Source organism: Bubalus kerabau, chromosome 9 (genome assembly GCF_029407905.1).
Source record: "Bubalus kerabau isolate K-KA32 ecotype Philippines breed swamp buffalo chromosome 9, PCC_UOA_SB_1v2, whole genome shotgun sequence".
In the NCBI taxonomy this organism is placed as follows: Eukaryota; Metazoa; Chordata; class Mammalia; order Artiodactyla; family Bovidae; genus Bubalus; species Bubalus kerabau.
In genome coordinates, this window is record NC_073632.1 from 42,437,829 (window position 1) to 42,452,221 (window position 14,393).

Below are 14,393 nucleotides of genomic sequence, written 5' to 3' on the forward strand. Positions count from 1 at the left end.
GTGGCCAAAGTACTGGAGTTTCAGCTTTGGCATCATTCCTTCCAAAGAAATCCCAGGGCAGATCTCCTTCAGAATGGACTGGTTGGATCTCCTTGCAGTCCAAGGGACTCTCAAAAATCTTCTCCAACACCACAGTTCAAAAGCATCAATTCTTTGGTGCTCAGCCTTCTTCACAGTCCAACTCTCACATCCATACATGACCACAGGAAAAACCATAGCCTTCACTAGATGAACCTTTGTTGGCAAAGTAATGTCTCTGCTTTTGACTATGCTATCTAGGTTGGTCATAACTTTCCTTCCAAGGAGTAAGCGTCTTTTAATTTCATGGCTGCAGTCACCATCTGAGTGAAAGTTTTGAGTCTTCAAGGGCATCCAAATATGAACATATCTCAGAAACCCCTTACAAAGAGTGATCTAGTCAATGTGGAGGCAAGACTCAGGCATCCAGAGCATCTTTGTCTCCAGACCTCTTAAGCAGGATGTTTATTTTCATGATTTAAATGACTGAATGCATTTGACCTGTGTATTTTCATCTTTGACCATTTATCCCTGTCTAATCATGCATTTTTTACGATGTACAAAGTGTTTCATTAAATGGATAACAATACCTCTCATAATTTAATTTATTTCTTTATTTTGCCACAGTTTCTTTATCTGTAGAATCAGATATTTGAAATTAAAAATAATACTGGTATCTATTTACTATTTTAACAATGACATTCAAAACTGATTATTGCTTGTTCATCCTTCTCTACCATTGTTTTTTTCATAAATGCCTCTTAACAAAAATATTCACACCAACCCTTTTTTTCTCTTTCTTTTTTATTTTTTAAACTATGAAAGCATGATAACACATTTATAGTAGACTTGGAAAGTACAGAATAAAGTTACATATAGTCCCGCTATATATTATAATTATTTTTTAAGTAGACAAACGAAGATTTTTAGTTGAAGTTTCAATATCAAATTTCAAAAATCAATAGAATGAATATACAGAAAAGCATAAGGATATAGTAGACCTGAAAAGCACCATGAACTAAACTAATTCAATATAATTAAGGTTTATACAATTTTCACACAACAGTAGGATACAAATTCTATTCAAGTTCCCATAGACTATAAACTCAGAGAAACTGGAACATATCCAGGGACATAAAACAAGGTGTAAAAATTTCATAGTCTAAAGGTTTTGAAATCATGCAGCATCTGCTTTCTTATCATCTACACTAACCCATTTGAAAAGCAATGTGCAAATATCAAGAGTCTTAGAGATGGTTTATATGTATTAACATCTTTAATCCAATTCTAGACATCTGTCCTAAGATTTCTATCCCAGAAAAACCTCAGGTAACAGGGTGATTGGGTAATGGTAGTGACATTTCCATAATCTGCCCAACTCCTGTGTTTCAGCTAAACATTCCAATCACCATTCCTCTAAAATGGATTTTTGAAAAACAAAACAAAAGAAGGCAGAGAGAATAAAAATAAAAGGAATGCTAAACATTTGGGAGCAATAGAAATATTAAATTATGAGAGGTATTGTTATCGATTTAATGAAACACTTTGTACATCTAAAAATGCATGATTAGATGGAGATAAATCATCAAATATGGTAGATTTAAACACAAGCATAATGATAATTTTTTTTATTAGAGTCTAGTTGCTTTGCAATGTTGTGTTAGTTTCTGCTGTACAACAAAGTGAATCAGCTATATGTATACATATATCTCCTCCCTCTTGAGGCTCCCTCCCACTCCCCCCCAATGATAATTATATTAAATGTAAATTATCTAAAGACTCCAATTAAAAGTTGTTAGTTTTGTTCAAAAAGTAAGATCCAAGTATGCCATCTAAAGAAACCAACTTTACACATGAAGCTATAATACCATTTGAAAAAATTGGAGGTGTACCATAATTATCTGCCATCATGGAAAAACTGTAGTATAGTGATTCATTTTATTAATTTTCTCTAACATATTTCTATTAATTTGACTTATTAAAAGCAAAAATAGAATATATAAATGAAGAAGGACTCTTGCTTAGAGTTCTAAATTTCTGGATCGTAAAGCAAAATCAGGTTAGTCATCAAAAGACTTGTTAGGAAGCAAAAAGGAAATCATGTATTATCTCCCCTATCTTTGTTTTTGAGTTGCTTTTAACCTCCTTTCTCTATTCTTCACACCTACCTGCCCAGAACTGGTATTGGGATTTGTAGAAACACAAACACATCTTGTTGGCCAAGGTCTGTTTCCAGATCGCACCTGTCCACAGTTCCCACTCACAAGTGGCTTATAGTCCTTTAAAAACATGGCCAGGCATGTCAGGATCAAGGATGAGGAAAACAATGAGCAATTCTCTGGTCTTTTGATGGTTGCTGCTTCTTAACCCTTTCACCATTTTTGTTAGCATAAAGAAAAGCTCTTGTCATTTTGACCACATTAACTATTTTTGCCTCATAATAGGAGCACTAGTTAGAAATGGAATTGAGTAATGGGAAATCCACTTATGTAAGGCACACGTTACCCAATACTAAGGACACTAAGTATTTTTCCTTCAGGGTTGTTTCATTATTGACTGTTTTTCTGTCAGACTTCTCTACCAGCTTGGAGAAGGAAGTGGCAATCCACTCCAGTACTCTTGCCTGGAGAATCCCATGGACGGAGGAGCCTGGTAGGCTACAGTCCATGGGGTCGCAAAGAGTCAGACACGACTGAGCGACTTCACTCACTCACCCACTCTCTATCAGCTGTAAGTTATTTCAGACTGGGAACTGTGTCTTGTTCATCTTTATGTGCCTTAGTCAGTAGCACACAGCCTGGCACATAATGCCCATTGAATGAGTGAATAAATTTCCATTTCCTAATTTCCATCTTCATCCACTGTGAATTTTTGAATGGGTGCAAGGAAGCTTTTACTTGGAAGGCAAGAGGCACTATATTTCGTTGATACTCTAAATCCCTGTTCTCAGTAATCAATAAATCAGGATTCACATTTCACAGATTTATAATAAAGATTTTAATCTCTTGGAGCCTGTTTCAGGCAGTGTTCTGACAACCATTAATTTTTAGTCCTGTCAAATACTAGTATAAGTGTATCAGGCACAAATTTTTTATTTGACCTCCTATAGACTCTTCACTGTGTGCACCAAGAGCTCTGATGCAGGCTGTATAAATTATCATGGGGTAAAAATAGCGTACGCCAACATTTTGAGAACCTAAGAATTAACTTCCCCAGTCACACTTACTTTTTAACAGTAAATCATGTAGAAAAATACTCACTTTAGAAACTTTGGTTTATATATTTAATGGTAAAGTTCACAGAACTTTTCTAGTTTCTGTAATAGATTCTGCTTATATTGAGCTAATACTCCCCATTAAACTCTTCATTAGGACTGTTGACCCTTGGAACATAGTATTTTTTATACACTATAATTTATTCTTATTCTTCAAGCTATATTTTAAAAATGTCATTTGGACATGCAAACAGCTCTTAATGAGAATGGTTGAATAAATTCTCTTTTTGGCTTGCAGTGGAAGTGTCAATATATGCATAATTTATTATTATTAATTTCTTCTGGAAATTAGCCAAGTAGGCATTATAAGCAACATGTCAATTTTTCCCTTTTTTCTTTTTTCCACCCACAAATTTGACAGTACTCCAAGGAGGGTACAAAGTGCTGCTGTCTCTGGGTGCACACGTGACCTCTGTCCTTCCTCTTGCTCTCTGTGATGTGTGGGTATGAACACACGCACACAAGGCACTTGCATGTGGGTGGGGAGGGCTTGTCAGTGAGTGGAGAAATAGCAAACATTGAATTTGAGCTGTGAGGACTAAAATACCTGACACAAGCCCTGGAACTATAAAAATTCCATAACCAACATTTGCTTTTAGGAGTCTGTGTGTCCATCCCAAACTCTTATGAATCTTCCTCTGTCCAATAACTGGAGTCCAGGCTGGCTACACTAATTTTTCCAGATGGGTCAAGGGGCATTAAAAGCAGAACAAGGCTGTCTGCATGGGAGTGTTCTACTGTTATTGATCTTGTGAATAAACAATTATATTAGCAAACAAGTTAAATACCTCTGTCTAACAAATCCTGGCATGTCATGTTCATACCTGCTGGAAGATACCGAGGGTATCCAGAAGACGTGACACTCTATTCCTGGATCAAAAAACCGTTTCCTCCAGTTTTCATTTTCCAAGGTACATTGTCTTGTAAGACACATCGGTGTTCAGCTTTGTGTAACTGCTGTAAGAGCATATATTGATCTGGCACGGCCAGAAAAAAGGAAGGAATCTGGTGACAGGCAGGATTTGCATTATGATCTATGAAGCAAAGGTGATTCTCCATCTTCTCTAAAAGAAAGAAGCATTGGCTTTCTCCACGTACAGTCCCTGGAATATAGGAAGTGGTCAAAAATGTTTGTTCAATGAGCAAGGAAATGTGTAAATAAATACAGTAAGCAGGAAAGAATTTAAGGGGTTAATCACAATTTAAACCAGAGGAGAGGAGACCATAAACTTACTAAAAGATCATACTGAAATAGCTCTGTGAACCTACCTACAAGGATCAAATTACAAATTTGAATGAGGTAAGAGATGAGAAAAAAAGAGTTGTTATTAGTTTCCTAATTCTAAAACTTGGATTTAAATAATCACAAGAAAATAAATAATATTATTAACCATTGAGGGCTTCAGTTCAGTTCAGCCACTCAGTCATGTCTGACTCTTTGCGACCCCATGGACTGCAGTACTTCAGGCCTCCCTGTCCATCACCAACTCCTGGAGCTTGCTCAAACTCATGTCCATCGAGTCAGTGATGCCATCCAACCATCTCATACTCTGTCGTCCCCTTTTCTTCCCCACTTCAATCTTTCCCAGCATCAGGGTCTTTTCAAGTGAGCCAGTTCTTCACATCAGGTGGCCAAAGTATTGGAGTTTCAGCTTCAGTGTCAGTCCTTCCAATGAATATTTAGGACTAATTTCCTTTAGGATGGACGGGTTGGATCTCCTTGCAGTCCAAGGGACTCTCAAGAGTCTTCTCCAACACCACAGTTCAAAAGCATCAATTCTTTGGCGCTCAGCTTTCTTTATAGTCCAACTCTCACATTCATATGTGACTATTGGAAAAATCATAGCTTTGAATATATGGACCTCTGTTGGCAAAGTAATGTCTCTGCTTTTTAATATGTTGTCTAGTTTGATCATAGCTTTTCTTCCAAGGAGCAAGCGTCTTTTAATTTCATGGCTGCAGTCACCATCTGCGGTGATTTTGGAGCCCAAGAAAATAAAGTCTGTTCATTGTTTCCACTGTTTTCCCACCTTCTGCCATAAAGTGATGGGACCAGATGACATGATCTTAGTTTTTTGAATGTTGAGTTTTAAGCCAACTGTTTCACTTTCCTCTTTCACTTTCATCAAGAGGCTAGGTTTTGTTTTTGCCCTCCAGGAGTCTGTTTGCCCAGTCCTATGTAAGTTCTGAGGACTCTATGGTGGAGTTAATGGGGACCTCCTCCAAGAGGGCTTATGCCATACCCACGTCTGCTGCACCCAGAGCCCCCGCCCTTCTGGCAGGCCGCTGCTCACCCATACTTCCGCAAGAGATACTCAAACACCCAAAGGCAGGTCTGGCTCAGTCTCTGTGGGGTCTCTGGGTCCTATTGAGGGCTTACTTTGTGTCAAAAATTTTTATAAGCATTTTACAGCTATGAACTCATATAATCTTCACAGTGATCCTGTGGTGTAGATACTATAATTATCCTCATTTTTATATATGAGGAACTAGGCAAACAAGATTTAAAAAACCCCAAACTTGTTCATAATCACATAGATGGTAAGTAGTCATAGAAGAGACAAAACGTGGTGACCTAGCAGTCTATTTCATCTATTTCATCCACAAGTGGACAAATGAATTCATGATGATAAAAGAGCCAGATTTTCTCCCCAAAGGGGAGACAGAGTTCAACAAGCAGGTGGAAGAAGAGAAACTGAGGGAACTTGGTGAGAGCTGAGAACCCCATGGGTGATTGAAATGAGTCTGATCTCTGCCTCTCCTCTTCTAGCTGAGCATTCACGAGAGAGGATGGTGGAGGCTCCCAGTGCAGGGAGTATCCTTTGCTTTCCAGGTTGTAACCAGAGAAGATCTCACCTAACAAGGCATAACAGGGGGAGGAGCCAAGATGGATAAATAGGGACAACCACTCGGATTCTCTTGTGTCCTTGCAGAATAGTGGTAAGTTTCCTATGTCCCTGAATAGAACTCTGAAGTAAGGCAATTGAGAGCCAAAGATGAGAAGATGCTTTGGGATGAGACAAGGGGAGTTAGGTCTCTCCAGTTTGACTTTTAGGCAAGGAAAGAATCAAGGCAAGTTTTCAAAATGGATTTTATGTCTACTGATGATCTCCATGGCAATTTGATTACTATATATGAACTTTTGCTATTTGTGAACATTTGACCATAATGAAATTTTAAAAAATATTTTAAAAATAACTTTAACATTTTTGCTCAAATTTAGCTTTGTGTCATGTGTATCTGATTACCTGCAGAAGTAAAATAACTGGTTAAATTCATTTTGTCACATAAAGAAGTACCAGTATATTTTGTTACCTAGAAGTAAGGTCATCATCAACTATATGGATTAGGCTGGGACTTCCTCATTTTAACACAGAAAGCCTTTTGTACCGGGAGATCCTCAGTCTTTGGTAAACCGGGGTAGTTAGTCAGCTGCTGCTGCTAAGTCACTTCAGTCGTGTCTGACTCTGTGTGACCCCATAGATAGCAGCCCACCAGGCTGCCTCGTGCCTGGGATTCTCCAGGCAAGAACACTGGTGTGGGTTGCCATTTCCTTCTCCACGTTAGTCAGCACCTGCTTACAAATCACATTTCCCTAACATTAAGGGAATGCAGATGAGTCAGTCCAAATATGACTGGTTTTAGCTCTGCAGAATGTACTGATGTTCCATCTTAAGCTCTATATAGACACTCCTCATTTGGACTCATTGAGGACTTCAAGTCTTCAGCAGGTCTCTGAATTGTGGGTTTGAAATTTTTCTTAATATTTTCTACGAAGATGCAAGATATCTAAGTCTGTGAAACAGCAGGAGCTAGGTGATAAAGAAGCATCTGTGATGGCTTCACAGACCATGCAGGAGTAACATAGGAGCAGGTGCTTTTGACTTTTGTGTCTCTGGAGAATAGGAGTCAGGACAGGACAAGAAATTCTCTGACAGCCTCCTTCGCCCTAGCAGCCACCAGGAGCCAGGATTTTGGACTTTGTTGTCAGCTCTCTTATTAATTCCTTCAGCAGTCCTTGGCATCGTAGCCAAACATCATTTTAAGCTCTCAGTCTGTCAACTCTGGATAATTCTTAGCTATCTCACAGTGTTGTTGTGGGAATTGATTAATATTTATGAACACATTTAAATGGAGAAGTGCAGTATAAATATTATTGAATGAATTGAAAAATTGTTTCCTACATAATATTATACATAAAGGAAAATAAGCCATAGACTGTAGTGTCTTCTTGGAAGAGTTTTAAAATAATGATCAATTATCTGCTGTTTCCCCTTTCATCTTTAATAAGTTTAGTGTTTTGTTGTCTAATGTTTTCAGCAATGATATCTGCTAAATTTATTTATTTTTATTGTTATTGTATTGACACATTTTGTTTCCTGTTAAGTTCAATTCATCTCTTTATTTCCAGTTAAGGTTTTCTAAATCATTGACCATGATTTTTCTTCCATTGAAATTTATCTAGTTTAAAAGGGACATTTGTCATTACTTAAGAGTAACTATTGAAACTCATTGCTTAAGAGAATAGATATTTCTGTAGTCAGGATCATTGCATCAAATTTCTGTTACATGAATTCTTGTCCCCTTCTTACATTTTTCTGTATAAAATTAAAAGTATATTTAGCTGGAAGAAAATGGGATTTTCAGCATAATAAAATTTTACTTAAGTTTTTGGTTAAGTTTATGAATTATGTAAAATAGAGAAGTTATACCTTTTAACAAAACACATATTAATAACAATTCTCAAAATATTCATAATGGTAGTATTTTACAAATGGCAAAAAATACATTCCATGTTAAAAGATGGTCCATTTCAGAAAGATTATTTTTAAAAAATTCTGCCTCATATGTTGTGACAGCAAGGAGAGCTACCTGCTGTTGTTTTAACAATTCAACATTTAACTGCTTAACTTCTGTATCATGTCTAACTTTAAGACCAAAGTTATTATTGTAAATGTTTCTTTAATTTCTCCTAACTTCAACAGAGGTAACTCTTCCCAGCCATAGCTGCTATTTAGTTAAGACACCGACAATGCTGTCTCCCATCACCAAATGCTGTGTCACTTAAGGGTGGCAGCCTTTTCAGACTGAGTGTCTTGGAGCATCAATATCTTAGTCGAGTCAATGCTGATGCAGGGCCTGGTTCTCAATAATATATATTTAGAAACTTTTAAACAAATCAGTTTACTCCAAATGATTAAATTTATAAAATATATCCTAGTTAGCCATATTCATGGGAGAATGACTTATGAAACACACATCCAAATTTTAACCCCAAATTAAAGGTACACTTGGTGAAACTAGTAAGGGACATTCAGGAGCCCCACACAAAGAAAACTGCTTACTGAACACAGAATCTGGAAAAGGAAATTGTTACCAAAAAGATGAGACTTCGCTCTAATATGTTCCAGAATGAGAGCTTTTCTCATTCTTACCAAAATTCTGTAATTATAACTGATAACTAAAAGTAGAGTACATACAGTAGAGACACACTAAAATATTCTTTTTGTTAACTCCTCTCTTTCAATTCTTCTTACCAGTAACATACACAGAAAACCCTTCATAATTACCTAACAAATTTCCTCATGACGAACATATTACATTTACTGGAATCTATTTCAAAGGGCTACTTCCTTTTTCAGGGAGCACCGTAAGTCTTTTGCTAAGGTTTCTCTAATCTTACCAGAGGTTTATTTTATGTTCTTCTACATGTCTCCCACTGCCCAGCTCCCTGGTACAATTTCCACAGAGGTCTAACTTTATCTGCATAATCAATCAGTTAGGGTTAGGTTAAGGTCTGCAAGAAACAATGCTTAAAATCTGTGAGGCTTAAAACAACCAAGATTATTTCTCCTTTAGGTTATATGTATCTATCTGGTAAGTGAGGCTCATTTCCATGTTTTGCTCACTCAGGGATGCAGGCTAATAACCTTTTGTCTGGAACATTGCTGCCATGGTAGGGAAGGAAATGTAGTTAATTGCACTCTTCCTCTTACAGGCTTCTACTTGGAAGTGATACATACTAGTTCTAATAACGGTTCATTGGTCAAAGCCCTGTAGTCATGCTTACCTTCAACGGGATAGGAAAGTACAATTCTACTGTGTACTTGGAAGAGAAAAACGAGAAATATCTTTTAACAGCAATAATAAATACCACATCTAGTTATTTTGATTAATATTTTCATTTTTAAGGAGGAATGTTCTCTGATCTAGTTCTCAAATGAAAGGCTCAATCACTCAACAAATATTCATTTGAGTGTCAACTTTTTCAATCTATTTTGCCAAATGCTATGAATGATACAAAGATGCAAGAAGTGTGGATCTCAGGACTTTTGTAATAGAGTACAACAGTCTTCTTATAGAGCTTGCTACTTCTGCTTCATAGCCCTTAGCAAGTAGTAATTATTTCTGCAACTATTTGTGTCATGTTATCGCCTACCTCAGTTTATATATTATATATAGGTTATGGACTGTGTCTCTTTTCATGTCTATTAATATAATCTCAAGAGCAAGCACCATGCCTAATACCTAGTAGGTGATGTTCAGTGATTATCTACTGAATGTATTATAAAAGAAAAAAAACTCATGAGGAAGTCAAAGAGAGAGACATTGCCTCCAAACAAATATATACCTTATTTAGACTTGTATCTCCCTGTGTATTGACAGTTTATCTGGTCAGTATTTTGGTTTGCAATAATGTCCTTGTGTGTGTGCTAAGTCGCTTCAGTCATGTCTGGCTATTTGCAACCCTGTGGACTGTAGCCCGCCAGGCTCCTCCGTCCAAGGGATTCTCTAGGCAAGAATACTGGAGTGAGCAGCCATTCCTTCCTCCAAGGGATCTTCCTGACCCAGGAACTGAACCCGTTTCTCTTTATGTCTCCTGCATTGGCAGTTGGGTTCTTTACCACTAGCGCCACCTGGGAAGCCAAATAATGTCCTTACACAGGAAAAACAATGCTTGTTTGACTTATTTTTTATCCCCAAGCACTAACCCAGTGCCTGACACACGATAGGAACTCAGTAACCTTCGTTGACTCAGAGAAGCAAAGGAGATAAGCCCTGAGGATGACTGAAGTAAATAACTGTCAATAGATAAAGTGAAGTGAAGTCACTCAGTCGTGTCTGACCCTCAGCGACCCCATGGACTGCAGCCCACCAGGCTCCTCCGTCCATGGGATTTTCCAGGCAGGAGTACTGGAGTGGGGTGCCATTGCCTTCTCTGTCAATAGATAAGCCACTGTTATATAGCAGTCACTAGAGTGTGCTTCGGAGAAGGCAATGGCACCCCACTCCAGTACTCTTGCCTGGAAAATCCCATGGACGGAGGAGCCTGGTAGGCTGCAGTCTGTGGGGTCGCTAAGTCGGACACAACTGAGCGACTTCACTTTCACTTTTCACTTTCATACATTGGAAAAGGAAATGGCAACCCACTCCAGTGTTCTTGCCTGGAGAATCCCAGGGACGGTGGAGCCTGATGGGCTGCCGTCTATGGGGTCACACAGAGTCAGACACGACTGAAGCGACTTAGCAGCAGCAGCAGCAGCAGCAGCAGTGTGCTTTCTTCAGTCAGTCTATTAGTAACATATGGTTTAATTTTCTAAAGCATAAGTGTTACACACAATCACTTCTGATAGGCTAGTAGATGAGTGTTTCAGTAATTGAACAAAATTCCAATTGCATTGGACACACCTGGGCAATGGAGCTTTAACAGATGACTTCTAGTGGCTGGAGACCTACCTCCACTGGAGGACAAAGTTGAGAGTGACAAGAGGGAGGTTTGTCACATTCTATACATTTGGGGCTAGGTTTGTAGCATGGATTTGCATTTCAGTTCATATGTACTATTTTAAGTTTTGATATTCTGAATTTCTCTTAACTGGGGAAATGTAAAAATGTGTACAAGGGAGCCTGGTGGGCTACTGTCCATGGGGTTGCAAACAACAACAAAAATGTGTACAATCAACCATAGTATAATGAATACTTTTTTCTAAAGATGAATATAGCACGCAGATTATAGGTTTTTCATGTTAACATGAAGCAAATGTATGTATCACTCTGTACATGAGGGTCAAGATGTGACTTGTAGTTTAACTTCAAATGAGGAAATGTAAACTACCTTCTACTAGGCTTTTATTATATGCTGAAAATATTTTCTTTGATAATTCTCCAAGGAACATAAATATTGAGACTTGGTTACATTTCCAAGATGATCAACCATCTTTCAAGGTACAGGACAGCAATTACACCAAATATTACTCTGTAAATCATTGTGCCATTTGCACCTCTACATGTTATGTGGTTTAACAAGAGATTTTTTAATATAAATGTGGCTAAAACATCATTATTATGAGCTTAGTTATTAAAATGCCGGAGTTAAAAAAAAAAATCTAACCATCCTGAAGAGTCTTTTGTTATTTTTGAAAATTAATTGGAGGTATTTATCTGAAGTCAACCCAAATATTTCCTTAACCTTGACTTTAAATAGTAGGAATTTATGAAAATAATAGGATTTGTTTTTCTTTTAAATCAAAGAAACAAAGGAAAAGAAATGCTTAAAAATGAGACCATTAGATAATAACCACTTATTGGAAATCTAAATGTTGTTACTTAGAAATAGTTCAGTATCAAAATAAAGAATGCCAAATATACTACTTATTGAGACACAAAAAAAGGGCTGGCTCAACAGGAAATTCTTGAAGCTCTGCCCAATTACTTGGCATGGACATTGGAAAATTCTAGATCTAGGAAGTTTAGTGTATTTAATAATATTTTCTTTGTGTTTATATAAAATCATGTATGTATAAGTAAGAACCAGTACATTTGTTATTGTTGATGATGAATAACAGAAATAAACCTAATATAATCTCTTTTAATTGGAGAATGCCTGTTGGACATATGGCAATATTCTTTTCACCCTTTGGGTTAGGATTTTGTGAAAAAAATTTTGCAAGTTCTAAGAATGCTAAAAAATAGTACTATTGGGACTTATAGTTATCATAAATGCATCATTCTAAGAAAGGGAAGCCTGGGTTCAGGTTAAATGATTCATGGTCATGGATACCATAATCATTGTTGCTGTTGTTGTTTAGTCACTAAGTTGTGTCTGACTCTTTGCAACCCCATGGACTATAGCCCACCAAGCTAGGTAAGAATACTAGAGTGGGCTGCCACCTCCTTCTTGAGGAAATCTTCCAGACCCAAGGATCAAACCCATGTATCCTGCTTGGCAGGTGGATTCTTTACTGCTGAGCCACCTGGGAAGTCCAGACACCATAATTCAGTTCAGTTTAGTTCAATTCAGTTGCTGAGTCGTGTCCGACTCTTTGCGACCCCATGAATCACAGCATGCCAGGCCTCCCTGTCCATCACCAAGTCCCAGAGTTTACTCAAACTCATGTCCATCAAGTTGGTGATGCCATCCAGCCATCTCATCTTCTGTCGTCCCCTTCTCCTTCTGCCCCCAATCCCTCCCAGCATCAGGGTCTTTTCCAATGAGTCAGCTCTTCACATCAGGTGGCCTAAGTTTTGGAGTTTCAGCTTCAGCATCAGTCCTTCCAATGAACACCCAGGACTGATCTCCTTTAGGATGGACTGGTTGGATTTCCTTGCAGTCCAAGGGACTCTCAAGAGTCTTCTCCAACACCACAGTTCAAAAGCATCAATTCTTTGACATAATTAGAAGGATACAAAATAAGTTGTCCAGACTGAAAATCAGGAGATTGGAGTCCTATCCTGAAGCTCGCATAACCTGGTTCTGGGATCTTGAATAGGGCCATATCAAAATTATCCTTGGTCCTCTTCATCTTCTACTTCTTGATTCCTCTTCCCTCAACTATGACAACCAAAGATTGTATGGAATCCTTTTTTGACTGAACTTCTTGAAGCAGAGTTCTATGTGGTGGAAAGGAAGGATCCCTCCAGGGCAGGAATGCTGGATATTCCTGACTTTATCATCAATAATAGCTCAGTGACCTGAAGCAAGTCACTTCTCGTTTCTGAGCTATTTCCTTTATTCTAAAAATGAGGTCATTGGGGCTTTCTTAGTGGTCTGGTGGTTAAGAATCTGCCAGCCAATGCAGGCAGGGACATGGGTTTGATCCCTGGACCAGGAAGATCCCACATGCCACAAGGCAACTAAGGCCCAACTGCTGAGGCTTGTGTGCCCTAGAGCCTGCAACAAGAGCACTCACTGCAGTGAGAAGCCCAGGCACCAAAACTAGAGAGTAGTGGCTGCTCACTGCAACTAGAGAAAGCCCTTGTGCAGCAATGAAGATGCAGTGCAGCCAAAATAAAATAAATCGAATTAAAAAAAAAACAACAACAACAATGAGGCAACTGGACTAAAAGGTCTTTAAAATCCCTTTCAGGATAAAAGAAAAAATCGAAGAGACTAGACAATAGCATTTCTTTCAAAGGTAACTGATTGCCAACTGAGCATTTATATGCTGGTGTCTTGCTCAGAGAATCAAGCTGAGAGTTGTCACTAAATTTCTGCTACACAAACTGTGGTCTAGAAATCAGCAGTGAAGCCATCCTCTGGGGCCTCTTTAGAAATGCAGATTCCTAGGCCTCATCCCAGATCTACAGAATCAGAATTTATGTTTTTACACAAGCAGATTCAAGTCTGAGGACCAGCTGGGCTGGATCAAATTGGTGAATGTTGATGCCGGCTCAGTTATGCTTTGTGTCAGAGGTGAGAGGGACGGAAGGAAGTCCAAAGCCCAGCCAATTTCCCTTGACCATCTTCAGGTCCCTCAGCCTGAGTCCTTTCTTGTTTGAAGTGAGAAGTTAAGCAGAGTTGAGACTTCTCTGGACCTGCATAAGATCTCCTGGAAATGTCAAGTGAGGGTGCTGCTGCTAAGTCACTTTAGTCGTGTATGACTCTGTGCGACCCCATAGACGGCAGCCCACCAGTCTCCCCCGTCCCTGGGATTCTCCAGGCAAGAACACTGGAGTGGGTTGCCATTTCCTTCGCCAATGCATGAAAATGAAAAGTGAAAGTGAAGTCGCTCAGTCGTGTCCAACTCTTAGTGACCCTATGGACTGCAGCCCACCAGGCTCCTCCATCCATGGGATTTTCCAGGCAAGAGTACTAGACTTT